The sequence below is a fragment of the Symphalangus syndactylus genome, chromosome 10, assembly GCF_028878055.3.
Source record: "Symphalangus syndactylus isolate Jambi chromosome 10, NHGRI_mSymSyn1-v2.1_pri, whole genome shotgun sequence".
In the NCBI taxonomy this organism is placed as follows: Eukaryota; Metazoa; Chordata; class Mammalia; order Primates; family Hylobatidae; genus Symphalangus; species Symphalangus syndactylus.
The window spans coordinates 46,767,763-46,782,441 of record NC_072432.2 but is presented as its reverse complement, the minus strand read 5'-3'; the positions used below and the strand labels follow the sequence as shown (position 1 = coordinate 46,782,441).

The window sequence follows — 14,679 nt, the reverse complement described above, 5'->3', positions numbered from 1 at the left end:
ATTTTATTAGGTCTTTCTCTTTCTGGTACAGAAGATCCATAATTCAGGTTATTAATCTCTGGTTACCTGTCCTTTGTGGAAGGATTAATTATTTTCTATTATTCATTGCATTTCCACCAAATTTTGAAGATATTTATCATAAAGTTGTGGATCTGAGCTAAGTTTAAAGGCATTAAATTGTAAGTTTTAATTTTCCCAGCTATTACTATTAACTGAGTTTTTTTCTCTGATATGTCTTCTTTGATGTTTCTTAAAAATCAAGATTTATAAAGAGATAGAGAAGGCCATTAGTATATCTCTCAATGTCACAAAATTAACCTAGCCACTGTAAAGTTAACCTGGTATCCACAATATAAGTGACAAATGGCAGATAATATATTTAGGGAAAGTATTAAATAGTGCGCACTACTTCCATCAAAGTATAGGGTTTGAGGCAAGTTTAGGTAATGATGCATTTCTAATAAACAGTCTTTAAAAGACATTAGCATTTCTGTTATTTATGAGAGGCTTTCAGTGTATTTTTCACATATGTATTATTTGGACAGTGTAGAAATATTATTGTGCTGTATTAATAGGCTGACCTGAGGTAAACAATAACTACATCCATGCATGCATCATACATGCATAGAAACTTATTCATTTTCTTTTTAAGCAGACTAGTAGTTAAGTTCCAAGAGAGAAAAGATTCTATATCATGAAATGCCCTGTACATTTTTTTTTTTTTTTTTTTTTTTTTTTTTTTGAGATGGAGTCTCGCTCTGTCGCCCAGGCTGGAGTGCAGTGGCGCAATCTCGGCTCACTGCAAGCTCCGCCTCCCGGGTTCACGCCATTCTCCTGCCTCAGCCTCCTGAGTAGCTGGGACTACAGGTGCCCGCCACCACGCCCAGCTAAATTTTTTGTATTTTTAGTAGAGACGGGGTTTCACCGTGGTCTCGATCTCCTGACCTCGTGATCCGCCTGCCTCGGCCTCCTAAAGTGCTGGGATTACAAGCGTGAGCCACCGCGCCCAGCCTGCCCTGCACATTTTTGATTCTCTATCTGGAATGCCAACTTGAAATATTACTTTCAATAACACATTACAGTTTGTATTTTTTAGAGCATAATGTACAAAGTAGGTGATATTATATTTTAAATTAAACAAAATTAGAGAGGATCTAGGCAAACCAATGAATTAATTAGTGTGTTTTCGTTCAGTGGTACAGAATCAGACTCTTTATAGCTGAACTCATGTGTACATTTATTAAACAAATTGCCAATTTAGTAATTTATAAAGGAATATTAATTTGATAAAATATTTTTTAAAACAATTAAATTATTTTTTCCTTATTTAATTCATCTGGAAAACATTTAGGGAGTCAATACTAATTGTCAGTCACTTTGCATAGGGCCACTTTGTGACAGGGATGGAGTGGCATGGTCAGAGGGAGACCTCCATGAACCTAAGACTACAATCAATAAAGGGAGTTGATGTTTTGAATAGGTAGGTCCATGATTTGGACATGAATGCATTATCCAGTGTGGAGCACAGTGTCTAGCCCATGAGAAGTTCCCAGTGGCTTTGTCGCTGGTATCAAAGATTTATGTAAAATTAGAGTACAATAAATCTTTATGTATGCATCACCTATTTCAACAGTTAACAATTCATAGCCAATATTTCTTCTGAACTCTCACCTTCTTTGGGGGGTAGGGGTGAGATGGAGTTTTGCTCTTGTTGCCCAGGCTAGAATGCAATGGCACGATCTCAGCTCACTGCAACCTCTGCCTCCCAGGTTCAAGTGATTCTCCTGACTCAGCTTCCCGAGTAGCTGGGATTACAGGGCGCTGCCACCATGCCCAACTAATTTTTTGTATTTTTAGTAGAAATGGGGTTTCACCATGTTAGCCATGCAGGTCTCGAACTCCTGACCTCAGGTGATCCGTCCGCCTCGGCCACCCAAAGTGCTGGTATTACAGGCGTGAGCCACTGTGCCCGGTCCTCTCACCTATTCTTCCTGCTAGGACTTTGTCATATTTTTTGAGTGGGCTTTGGAAACAAATCCCAGCATTGTATCATTTATCTGTAAATATTTTACTGTGAATCTCTAAACAAAAATCACAATACTATTATCACACAAAAATAGTCATAATTTTTAATATCATCAAATATTCCATCAGGATTCACATTTCTCAAATATTATTTTAAGAGTAAGTTTGACTCAGAGTCCATTTAAATTAGTTTATATGTCTCTTAAATCTCTTTCAGTAGATTGTCCTGTGTCTCCTGATTCTTGACCTTTTGAGTAAACGGAGCTACCATGCTACAACATAAGTTCATACTGATCCATTCAATTCAAATTTAGAATTACAGGACTTATACATAATCTTATTGAACTTGCATTTGCATGTCCTTTCTCTCATGCTGGTAATCCTGGTTGTTAACACTATACCATTTGCTTTATCCCATGCAATGTAATTATGCAGTTTCACTATATATCATCAACAGTACAATAAGCAATATATATTTCTTCCTGTCAATGGGTTTGCACACAATGAACAGTATAATTACCAAATATAGTTTGTAAATTTTGTTTGCCTTTGCACTTATTTTGAAATTGAAAATCACGTATTAATTCAGCAGGATAATTAGCAGCAATCAAAAATTTTTAAAAAGTCAAAATATTAAGAGCTGAGCACAGTGGCTCTCGCCTATAATCCTAGCACTTTGGGAGGCTGAGGCGGGTGGATTGCTTGAATTCAGGAGTTTGAGACCAGCCTGGGCAACATGGTGAAAACACCAAAAGAAAAGAGAAAAAAATACAAAGTTTGTTTGTTATGGTGGATTGAGCCTGTAGCCGAAGATACTTGGGGGGCTGAGGTGGGAGGATCACTTGAGCCCAGGAGGTGGAGGTTGCAGTGAGCCAAGATTACACCACTGCATTCCAGCATAGGTGACAGAGTGAGATCCTATCTCCAAAAGAAAAAAAGTTAAATATTAAATATACATATTAATTGAATTCATGGTTGTAAGGATGAGACCCATGGAAGTTTCCTGGGAGGAAGGGCTTTCTTGCTTTCTTTCTTTTTTTTTTTTTAAGGCACAAATGTTCTGACCATGGAACTGGAGCATAGGGAATTCTTGAGATTGTTCTTTATCTTTTTCTCTAGGTCACTTCTGGAGTCTCTGGACTGCTCTTTTTATGTTTGCCTTCTTTGCTCTTTACCAGTAGGCGTGCCTAGTCATAGTTTCTACCCTCTTATAATCTTGTCTCATACAGGGAGCATCATGTCCACTCTCACACATTACTATGTCATGGATTTTCTTCTTTACCTTCCTCTATTCAAGACTTTCCTCTCTCAATACTACCTGGTTCTCATCTTCTGGTTCTTGGCTTTTTCATGTGGTGAATATCCCTATGATCACATGCCAACCAGCCATTCCATCTGTTTTTTGGTGGAGTATCACCTGGAATTATTCCTTACATAGTTTTTCTGATTATTTTGTGAGTAGCTCTGTGTATGTCAGTCATTCTAAAGAAATATCTGGCAAGTTTATTATACTTTCAGGCAATGTTTTGAATGACAAACGTGTCTTACTTTTTGAGTGGGCTTGGATAGCATTTATTCTTAGCCTCTGTTATTACATAAAATATATGAGAATAAATGTAGTATACAATTTTCCTATGTGGATATTTGGTAAAAATATAATGATAGTATTTTTCCATGGGTGGATGAATTTTAAAGAAATAATTTCTTAGCTTGCCTGAAGTATTTTTTTTTATCTCTGCATTTCCCTTCTATTTTCTCCCTAGGATGTCAGAAGAGATAACTAAAACTTTTATGATAACCATGTGGTCAGATCCATAACTTACAATGAAGTCTGTTCTTGTTCAACAGAAGCTAATATTAAATTCAATGTTCTCAAATATTTACTCACAGTAATATGCTCCATTTGGTCTATTCTGTGATTTTTGGCTCCCACTTAATAATAGTTATATGCCCTTTAGCAAATATAACAGCAGGAAGACCATAATGTTCAAAACAACAGACTTGTTAAATGTGTAGCATATTTTTTCTTTCTTATTTGCCTTTACCAGCTGAATATTGCTTCTGTAATTCTTGGCAGAATTACACATTTTTCTACTACTTAAAAACATACATTTTAGTTGTTTCTTTTCTTCTAAAAACACATAAGAGATATGTTTTATGCTCAATATTTTATCATGCTTTTTAAAATTTTTATATTTCTTTGAGGGAGCTTATTTTAGCTCCTCTGTTGTCTCCTAGATTCATAATTGCCATACAATTTTATAGATCAAACATTTATAATTAACATATTTTAGTTTGGTAGCAATTTTATTTACTTTAATCAGTCTTTTATACTGGAAAAAGTAACTGTAAAGTTGACAAAATGTTTCTCTGCATTACTATAAAGTTTACAAAAATTTCCCTGTAAATCAGTTTCTATATTTTCAGAACTAACAATGATTTTATTCTAGATAAATTGCCAACATAATACAAATATGGAATTGACTAATTCTTGAAATGAAAAGGAAGCATGAACAGGTACTATTGATGAGGAGACATCTCAATCCTGCTATGGTAGGAAAACACAGAATCCTTCTGTGGTAGATTGCTTTACTTATTCTCAACAGTCCTTACCTTTTCTCATAAGGGTTTTCACACTCATCGTGAAGTGACTTCTATGTGTTCTATAGGCAGAGCTTTCATCCCTGTTCTTTTGATTTTTGGCTTTGGCTCTGTAACCCAGTTTGGACAATGGAATGTGAATGGATGTGATTTATGTTACAGCTCAGCAGAGGAGTTAATGGGCATTGCTAGGTTCTTTCAGTACTTTTGTTCTTTCCCCTCTGCTTTGAACATGGACTACCCAAAGGGGATTGCTCCTATAGCCTCGGTGATGAAACAAGGCCACATGTAGATCAGAGATCCAGCAGATGACTTCCATTTCTAACACATAGTATCAAATAAATATTTGTTTTTGTAAGCTATTGAGATGTTGGGATGGTTTTTCACTTGAGGAAAGCTAAGTAATATAATTCTCATTTTTGTAATTTGCAGGAATTTTTGAGCAATTCTTGTTATCTTTGTCTCCAGAATTATAGTCCCAGATTTTAAGATTTTTCAAATTCTTTACATTTCTCTTTACTGTATGTTTTCCACAAAGTAGTTGTTTTCATAAATGTTTTGAGAGTTAATGATTTAATGAATAAATAGAAGATTGGCTATCAATTAGACAAACCCTTCAAATACATTAACAAGGTCCCAGGTCCAAAGTATCTCTTATTTCTCAATTAATCTGTAGTTTTTTGTTTTTGTTTTTGTTTTTTTGACAGAGTCTCGCTCTGTCACCAGGCTGGAGTGCAGTGGCATGTTCTTGGCTCTTGCAACCTCTGCCTCCTGGGTTCAAGTGATTCTCCTGCCTCAGCTTCCTGAGTAGCTGGGACTATGGGCACACACCAACCACGCCTAGCTAATTTTTTTTTTGTATTTTTTTTTTTAGTAGAGGATAGTCTACTATCAGTCTCTGTTAATAAATCTTCCCCTCCACTCCTTGAAATCCCAATGGAAACATGTTGACTACTTAATCTCCATTATAACTTAACATGTAGATGTGTGGTATTATTTCTCGGGGCTCTGTTCTCTTCCATTGGTCTATATCTCTGTTTGATACCAGTGCCATGCTGTTTTGGTTACTGTAGCCTTGTAGTATAGTTTGAAGTCAGGTAGCATGATGCCTCTAGCTTTGTTCTTTTGGCTTAGGATTGTCTTGGCCATGTGGGCTCCTTTTAGGTTCCATATGAACTTTAAAGTAGATTTTTCCAATTCCGTGAAGAAAGTCATTGGTAGTTTGATGGGGATGGCATTGAATCTATAAATTACCTTGGGCAGTATGGCCATTTTCATGATATTGATTCTTCCTATCCATGAGCATGGAATGTTCTTCCATTTGTTTGTGTCCTCCTTTATTTCGTTGAGCAGTGGTTTGTTGTTCTCCTTGAAGAAGTCCTTCACATCCCTTGTAAGTTGGATTCCTGGGTATTTTATTCTCTTTGAAGCAATTGTGAAAGGGAGTTCACTCATGATTTGGCTCTCTGTTTGTCTGTTATTGGTGTATAAGAATGCTGGTGATTTTTGCACACTGATGTTGTATCCTGAGGCTTTGCTGAAGTTGCTTATCAGCTCAAGGAGATTTTGGGCTGAGATGATGGGGTTTTCTAAATATACAATCTTGTCATCTGCAAACAGGGACAATTTGACTTCCTGTTTTCCTAACTGAATAGCCTTTAATTCTTTCTCCTGCCTGATTGCCCTGGGCAGAACTTCCAACACTATGTTGAATAGGAGTGGTGAGAGAGGGCATCCCTGTCTTGTGCCCATTTTCAAAGGGAATGCTTCCAGTTTTTGCCCATTCAGTATGATATTGGCTGCAGGTTTGTCATAAATAGCTCTTATTATTTTGAGATACGTCCCATCAATACCTAATTTATTGAGAGTTTTTAGCATGAAGGGCTGTTAAATTTTGTCAAAGGACTTTTCTGCATCTATTGAGATAATCATGTGGTTTTTGTCTTTGGTTCTGTTTATATGCTGGATTATGTTTATTGGTTTGTGTATGTTGAACCAGCCTTGCATCCCAGGGATGAAACCCACTTGTTCATAATGGATAAGCTTTTTGATGTGCTGCTGGAATCGGTTTGCCAGTATTTTATTGAGGATTTTTGCATCAATGTTCATCAAGGATATTTGTCTAAAATTCTCTTTTTTGGTTGTGTCTCTGCCAGGCTTTGGTTTCAGGATGATGCTGGCCTCATAAAATGTGTTAGGGAAGATTCCCTCTGTTTCTATTAATTGGAATCATTTCAGAAGGAATGGTCCTAGCTCCTCCTTGTACCTCTGGTAGAATTCGGCTGTGAATCCGTCTGGTCCTGGACTTTTTTTGGTTGGTAGGCTATTAATTATTGCCTCAATTTCAGAGCCTGTAATTGGTCTATTCAGAGATTCAACTTCTTCCTGGTTTAGTCTTGGGAGGGTGTATGTGTCCAGGAATTTATCCATTTCTTCTAGATTTTCTAGTTTATTTGCATAGAGATGTTTATAGTATTCTCTGATAGTAGTTTGTATTTCTGTGTGTTTGGTGGTGATATCCCCTTTATCATTTTTTATTGCATCTATTTGATTCTTCTCCTTTTCTTCTTTATTAGTCTTGCTAGCAGTCTATCATTTTTGTTGATCTTTTCAAAAAACCAGCTCCTGGATTCATTGATTTTTTGAAGGGTTTTTTGTGTTTCTATCTCCTTCAGTTCTGCTCTGATCTTAGTTATTTCTTGCCTTCTGCTAGCTTTTGAATGCATTTGGTCTTGCTCTCTAGTTCTTTTAATTGTGATGTTAGAGTGTCAATTTTGGATCTTTCCTGCTTTCTCTTGTGGGCATTTAGTGCTATAAATTTCCCTCTACACACTGCTTTAAATGTGTCCCAGTGATTCTGGTATGTTGTGTCTTTGTTCTCATTGGTTTCAAAGAACATCTTTATTTCTGCCTTCATTTCGTTATGTACCCAGTAGTCATTCAGGAGCAGGTTGTTCAGTTTCTGTGTAGTAGAGCAGCTTTGAGTGAGTTTCTTAATCCTGAGTTCTAGTTTGATGGCACTGTCGTCCGAGAGACAGTTTGTTGTAATTTCTGTTCTTTTACATTTGCTGAGGAGTGCTTTACTTCCACCTACATGGTCGATTTTGGAATAAGTGCAATGTGGTGCTGGGAAGAATGTATATTCTGTTGATTTGGGGTGGAGAGTTCTGTAGATGTCTATTAGATCTGCTTGGTGCAGAGCTGATTTCAATTCCTGGATATCCTTTTTAACTTTCTCTCTCATTGATCTGTCTAATGTTTACAGTGAGGTGTTAAAGTCTCCTATTATTATTGTGTGGGAATCTAAGTCTCTTTGTAGGTCTCTAACAACTTGCTTTATGAACCTGGATGCTCCTGTATTAGGTGCATATATATTTAGGATAGTCAGCTGTACTTGTTGAATTGATCCCTTTACCATTATGTTATGGCCTTCTTTTTCTCTTTTGATCTTTGTTGGTTTAAAGCCTGTTTTATCAGAGACTAGGATTGCAACCCCGGCCTTTTTGTCTTCCATTTGTTTGGTAGATCTTCCTCCATCCCTTTATTTTGAGCCTGTGTATTTCTCTGCACTTGAGATGGATCTCCTGAATACAGCACACTGATGGGTCCTGATTCTTTATCCTATTTGCCAATCTGTGTCTTTTAATTGGAGCAGTTATCCCATTTACATTTAAGGTTAATATTGTTATGGGTGAATTTGATCCTATCATTATGATTTTAGCTGGTTATTTTGCTCCTTAGTTGATGCAGTTTCTTCCTAGCATTAATGTTCTTTAAAGTTTGTCATGTTTTTGCAGTGGCTGCTACTGATTGTTCCTTTCCACATTTAGTGCTTCCTTCAAGAGCTCTTATAGCACAGGCCTGGTGATGACAAAATCTCTCAGTATTTGCTTGTCTATAAAGGATTTTATTTCTCCTTCACTGATGAAGCTTAGTTTGGCTGGATATGAAATTCTGGGTTGAAAATTCTTTTTTTTAACAATGTTCAATATTGGCCCCCACTCTCTTCTGGCTTGTAGAATTTCTGCCATGAGATCCGCCATTTATCTGATGGGCTTCCCTTTGTGGGTAACTCGACCTTTCTCTCTGGCTGCCATTAAGATTTTTTCCTTCATTTCAACTTTGGTGAATCTGACAATTATGTGTCTTGGAGTTGCTCTTCTCGAGGAATATCTTTGTGGCATTCTCTGTATTTCCTGAATTTGATTGTTGGCCTGTCTTGCTAGGTTTGGGAAGTTTTTCTGGATAAAAACTTCCTCACAGTGTTTTCCAACTTGATTCCATTCTCCCCGTCACTTTCAGGTACACCAATCAGATGTAGATTTGGTCTTTTCACATAGTCCCATATTTCTTGGGGGCTTTGTTCATTTCTTTTTACTCTTTTTTCTCTAAATTTCTCTTCTCCATTCATTTCATTCATTTGATCTTCAATCACTGATACCCTTTCTTCCAGTTGATCGAATTGGCTACTGAAGCTTGTGCATTCGCCACATAGTTCTCTTGCCATGGTTTTCAGCTCCATCAGGTCATTTATGGACTCCTCTACACTGGTTATTCTAGTTAGCCATTCGTCTAATCTTTTTTCAAGGTTTTTAGCTTCTTTGTGATGGGTTCGAACTTCCTCCTTTGCTTCGAGAAGTTTGATCGTCTGAAGCTTTCTTCTCTCAACTTGTCAAAGTCATTGTCTGTCTAGCTTTTTTCCGTTGCCGGCAAGGAGGTGCATTCCTTTGGAGGGGGATAGGCACTCTGATTTTTAGAACTTTCGGCTTTTCTTCTCTGTTTTTTCCCCATCTTTGTGGTTTTATTTACCTTTGGTCTTTGATGATGGTGACGTACAGATGGAGTTTTGGTGTAGATGTCCTTTCTATTTCTTAGTTTTCCTTCTAAAAGTCAGGACCTTCAGCTGCAGGTCTGTTGGAGTTTGCTGGAGGTCCACTCCAGACCCTCTTTGCCTGGGTATCAGCAGTGGAGGCTGCCGAACAGCGAATATTGCTGAACAGCAAATGGTTCTGCTCGATTATTCCTCTGGAAACTTTGTCTCACAGGGGTACCTGGCCATGTGAAGTTTCAGTCTGCCCCTACTGGGGAGTTCCTCCCAGTTAGGCTACTCAGGGGTCGGGGACCCAATTGAGGAAGCAGTCTGTCAGTTCTCAGATCTCAAACTCTGTGCTGGGAGAACCACTACTCTCTTCAAAGCTGTCAGACAGGAACATTTAAGTCTGCAGAGGTTTCTGCTGCCTTTTGTCCAGCTATGCCCTGTCCCCAGAGGTGGAGTCTACAGAGGCAGGCAGGCATCCTTGAGCTGTAGTGGGTTCTACCCAGTTCAAGCTTCCTGGCTGCTTTGTTTACCTACTCAAGCCTCAACAATGGTGGGCACGCCTCCCCCAGCCTCACTGCTGCCTTGCAGTTCAATCTCAGACTGCTGTGCTAGCAATGAATGAGGCTCCGTGGGCATGGGACCCTCTGAGCCAGGCATGGGATATAATATCCTGGTGTGCCATTTGCTAAGACCACTGGAAAAGTGCAGTATTAGGGTGGGAGTGACCTGATTTTCCAGGTGCCGTCTGTCACAGCTTCCTTTGGCTAGGAAAGAGAATTCCCTGACCCGTTGCACTTCTTGGGTGAGGCAATCCTTTGCCCTCCTTTGGCTCATACTTGGTGGGCTGCACCCACTGTCTGACAAGCCCCAGTGAGATGAACCTGGTACCTCAGTTGGAAATGCAGAAATCACCCGTCTTCTGTGTCGCTCATGCTGGGAGCTGTAGACTGGAGCTGTTCCTATTCGGCCATCTGGGAACCGCCCCCTTGTCTTATTTTAAGAATGGCCCACAGCCACCAAAACTAGCAGCAACCACAGCCCTGATTAAGTTATCATCCATCACTATCGAGGCAGGACTCTCCACCAGATAAAAGATTCTGACTCACTGAAGACTCAGATGATCATTAGCATTTTTTTTGTTAGCAATAAAGGATTTTTAAATTAAGATATGTACATTTTTAACATAATGCTATTACACGTTCAGTATTTTACAGTGTGGCATAAACATAACTTTTACATTCACTGGAAAACCAAAAAAATTGTGTGATTCACTTTATTGCAACATTCACTTTATTGCAGTCATCAGCTACCAAACCTGCAGTATTGATGTATGCCTGTATTGTGCATTAAGTTCAAAGGCCAAAAAGATGGTAATTATATGATAAAGGTATTGAGCATTTTAAAGACATGTTCTTAATATGAAGTATCACAATCATTCATTCTTCAGGCTTGCCTAACCATTTTTTCTTCATGTTATCTCACTTTTTTTTTTCAAAAAGGAGATCAGAAGGTGAGAGTTAATAAATTAAAACAATATGATACCAAACATGAGTTGCTGCTTGTAACTAGGGAAACACTATTCCTTTAAAGCCTCAACTTTGGTGCAAATTTTTTGAATTTATGCTTCTTAATAAATTTAACTGGAGCTATTCTTTTTTTTTCTGAAAAACTTTATTTGATGGCAATCTATAAACAATAAATTTTATATAAAAATTCTGAATCTTAGCAACTTAATTTATATCAGCTTTTTAAAATTATTATTATACTTTAAGTTTTAGGGTACATGTACACAATGTGCAGGTTTGTTACATATGTATCCATGTGCCATTTTGGTGTGCTGCACCCATTAACTCGTCATTTAGCATTAGGTATATCTCCTAATGCTGTCCCTCCCCGCTCCCCCCATCCCACAACAGTCCCCGGAGTGTGATGTTCCCCTTCCTGTCTCCATGTGTTCGCATTGTTCAATTCCCATCTATGAGTGAGAACATGCGGTGTTTGGTTTTTTGTCCTTGCAATAGTTTACTGAGAATGATGGTTTCCATTAACTGGAGCTATTCTAAGATGTAAACACTAGTGAAACTTTAAGAGTTTAGGATAACTAGTTCAATCATATTTTTTAGGACAAACTATAGCCACTTTTGTGCTATAGTTTCAAAGTTGAGTAATTACAACAGAAGACATTTTCCTTGCAAAGCCTGAAATATTTACTGTGTTGCTGTGTATAGAAAAAATTTGCTAATCCCCATTATATTTTATTTGTTTCTTATTGAAGGTGGGAGGGACAAGATTAAAGTATATGAAGTGAAGAAAAAGGAATATAGCCTGAATATTTATTTTTATTATATTACAGGGAATTGTTGTTGACATCTTGAGGGACAATCATTAGGTAGCAAGTAGAGTGTTGCATAAAGTGTTTTCACTTTTATAAACCACAAAGAAGACAAATGTTTTCAATGGATCTCAGCAATAGACTCAATTTTAAAATCCCAACACTGCTGTTGGAAGATTGTGGTGAAGGGCTGTGAGCAAACTTGCAGTTTTTGTTAAAGAATCAACTTTGGCTCCCAGTGGGTAATCTATTCCTGTTCCAGTTGCTGTAGCTAAAGTAAATTTTTTTTGTGAATGTTTCCATGCTATATAATAGACGTTTGCCCTAAATATTGCTGGTTAATTTAATCTTCTTTTGTGGAGTAGGAGTCCAATGAGTCACTGTAAATGAATGATATTAAAGTGGATCTTTACTGGAGGATAGAAAACCTAATACCTAGATCTGCAAAATCTTTGTAGTTTGGCTGAGTGAAGCCATGGTTGACAAAATGTATTGCAGATAAATAAGTTTACATTTTAGAAAACTGTTAAAGTAACTGGGAAAACAATTCCAATATTTAAAGAAACACACTGATAAATGTTTCCATTATTTATTATTATTTATGAGATTAAAATGCAACATGATATTAAGTTAGATTTTTCAAAAGCATTTTTGAAATGATTTGAAACAGTCAAAAATCTTTTTTAAAAAAAATAAATGCTGTTAGGATAACAAAATGTCATTTAGGATAAGATACAATTAGATATATTACTTACATTATGTGCAAGAATAATGTAAAAATGGTTGAGAGAATTAAATGTAAACAATGAAAATTTTAGGTTCTGGATGAACATAAGGGTATATCCTATATGATATGACTATATAGAAATGCTTTCTGAATTGACTCAATATTCAGATGCAACAAAATTACAGATTGTTAAATTTCAGTGACAGACACAAAAACTTTGCATGACGAAGTGCACCGTAGGCAAAGTCAAAGAACAAATAAAAATTTAGAGAAAATATTTACAGGAGATACAAATAGACAATAGACTGTTAAATAGCTGAAAAGAGATTCAACTTTAAATGACGAGGAAAATGGAAAAGCAAAACTACACTGAGATACCTATGATATTGACAAAATCTCAAAAATTTGAAAATACACTGTTGCATTACATCTGGGAATGGCAATATATAAGAAAAACTCTTTGTGCATTTATCTTTGACTGCAGGAATTGCACTTTCAGGAATTTATCCTGAAGATACAGGCCCAATAGTACAAAAATACAAGGTTATTCATTGAAAAATGATTTATAGTTGTAAAATATTGTAAATTATGAAAATATCCAAACTTAGTTGAATAAACTATGGTAAACACATACAATGGAGCATTAGGCATCTGTACAAAGAATGAGGAAGATATTCATGAAAGGTATGGGGTGATTTTCCAAAAGATGATAAGTGAAAAAAGCAAAGTACAAAAAAGAACATGTAGTATGTTTCCTTTTGAGTAATAAAGAAGAGGAAATAACAATATGCATATACCTACTTATTTGAATAAAAAGAAACAGAAAAGCTAAGCTGGTACACATGGATGCAGTATGGAGCAGGAGGAATAGGGGAGCTCCTGATGCTTCTCTGACTATGCTTTTCTGCATTGTTTTGAGTTTTAGATGGAGGTTAATGTTTACATATTTAAAAAATTTAAAGAGATAGGAAGTAAACGAAAAACTAAAACTGATAAGCCAGTGAACACAATTGTTTTCAAATGAATAGCAGTAGCAAACTGAAAGGGGAAATAGAAAAAGGAAGAACAAAAGCTTAATTTTTGTGACTTTGGATTTTACTGCCTGCCCCCTTTGTTGCCACAAGGTAAGGGAAAAGTGGACAAAAAACTTCTAGGAGTAGTTTTCTTATTTTAGTGGTATTGGTAACGCAATTCTGAAATTCTATGTGTATTTTTGGAAGAAGGGAGATACAAATATAGAATTTAGGAAGGCAAGGGAAAACCCCATGAGATAGATTGGAATTAATGTTAGTAAGAAGTCATGATTTCTGATACATATGTGTATGTTTGTTTTTACAGATATATAAACATAGATGTATATCTGTGTGTATGTATACATACACATGCACACATACATATATATGTATATGTACACTCACACACACAAATGCATACATATATGCTTCTAGGCCCTCCTAGTAAACAGATGTTCAAGCTCTGACACCCAAGAATAGTGAGCACTTTTAGTGCCCTGAATTTTGTTTGTTTTTTTAATACCATTCCCCAGTGAAAGGACCCAGGGTTCCACCAAGAACTGGCTGATTAAAGAACTGGGGCAACAAGAGTCCAAGGTAAGCCTGGAGAAACTTTTGATGTCAGATAATAGATGTTGAAAAAATTATAGGAGTTTATCAAAAGGTCACAGGAGACATCTTGAAGGAGCTCTCACCGTAAAATCTGAGATAATTTAATCTCCAAATAATTAAGGATAGCAATGAATAATAAATTGTTAAACAGCAGAATTCATGAGTCTATATTAGTATTAAAGAGATGGCAAATACATGGATTATTTAATTGAATAAATACATAACTGTGGAAGAAGAGAGGGCTTTCCCTTACAGTAGAATAACAATTGATAAATGTGTAGATGGTACTAGAGTTGGAAAATCATCACTTTGCAACCACCGTAATAAAGGTTAGTCAGGAGTAAGGATCATCAATGGATGATAAGTCTGCGGGAAATTATAATGCGGAGCATGGTTTAAAGTGTCCTCCTACAGACTGCCAATCAGTTGGAAAAGAAAAAATAGTAACTCTAGACTGGGGAAGCTGGACGGCACTTTAACCAGGTGATTGTTAATGAAAGCAATGAACTGTGTTTCTGCATGTGACAGCCTATAAAGGATACAGCGTCTC

General features: G+C 36.8%; 1 protein-coding gene across 3 annotated transcripts in view; it reads left to right on the top strand.

Annotated features, from left to right (window-relative positions):
* Positions 1 to 14,679, top strand: part of CCSER1 (coiled-coil serine rich protein 1) — a 1,484,089-nt gene that overhangs the window by 1,225,727 nt on the left and 243,683 nt on the right. The gene's annotated exons all lie outside the window — the stretch shown is intronic.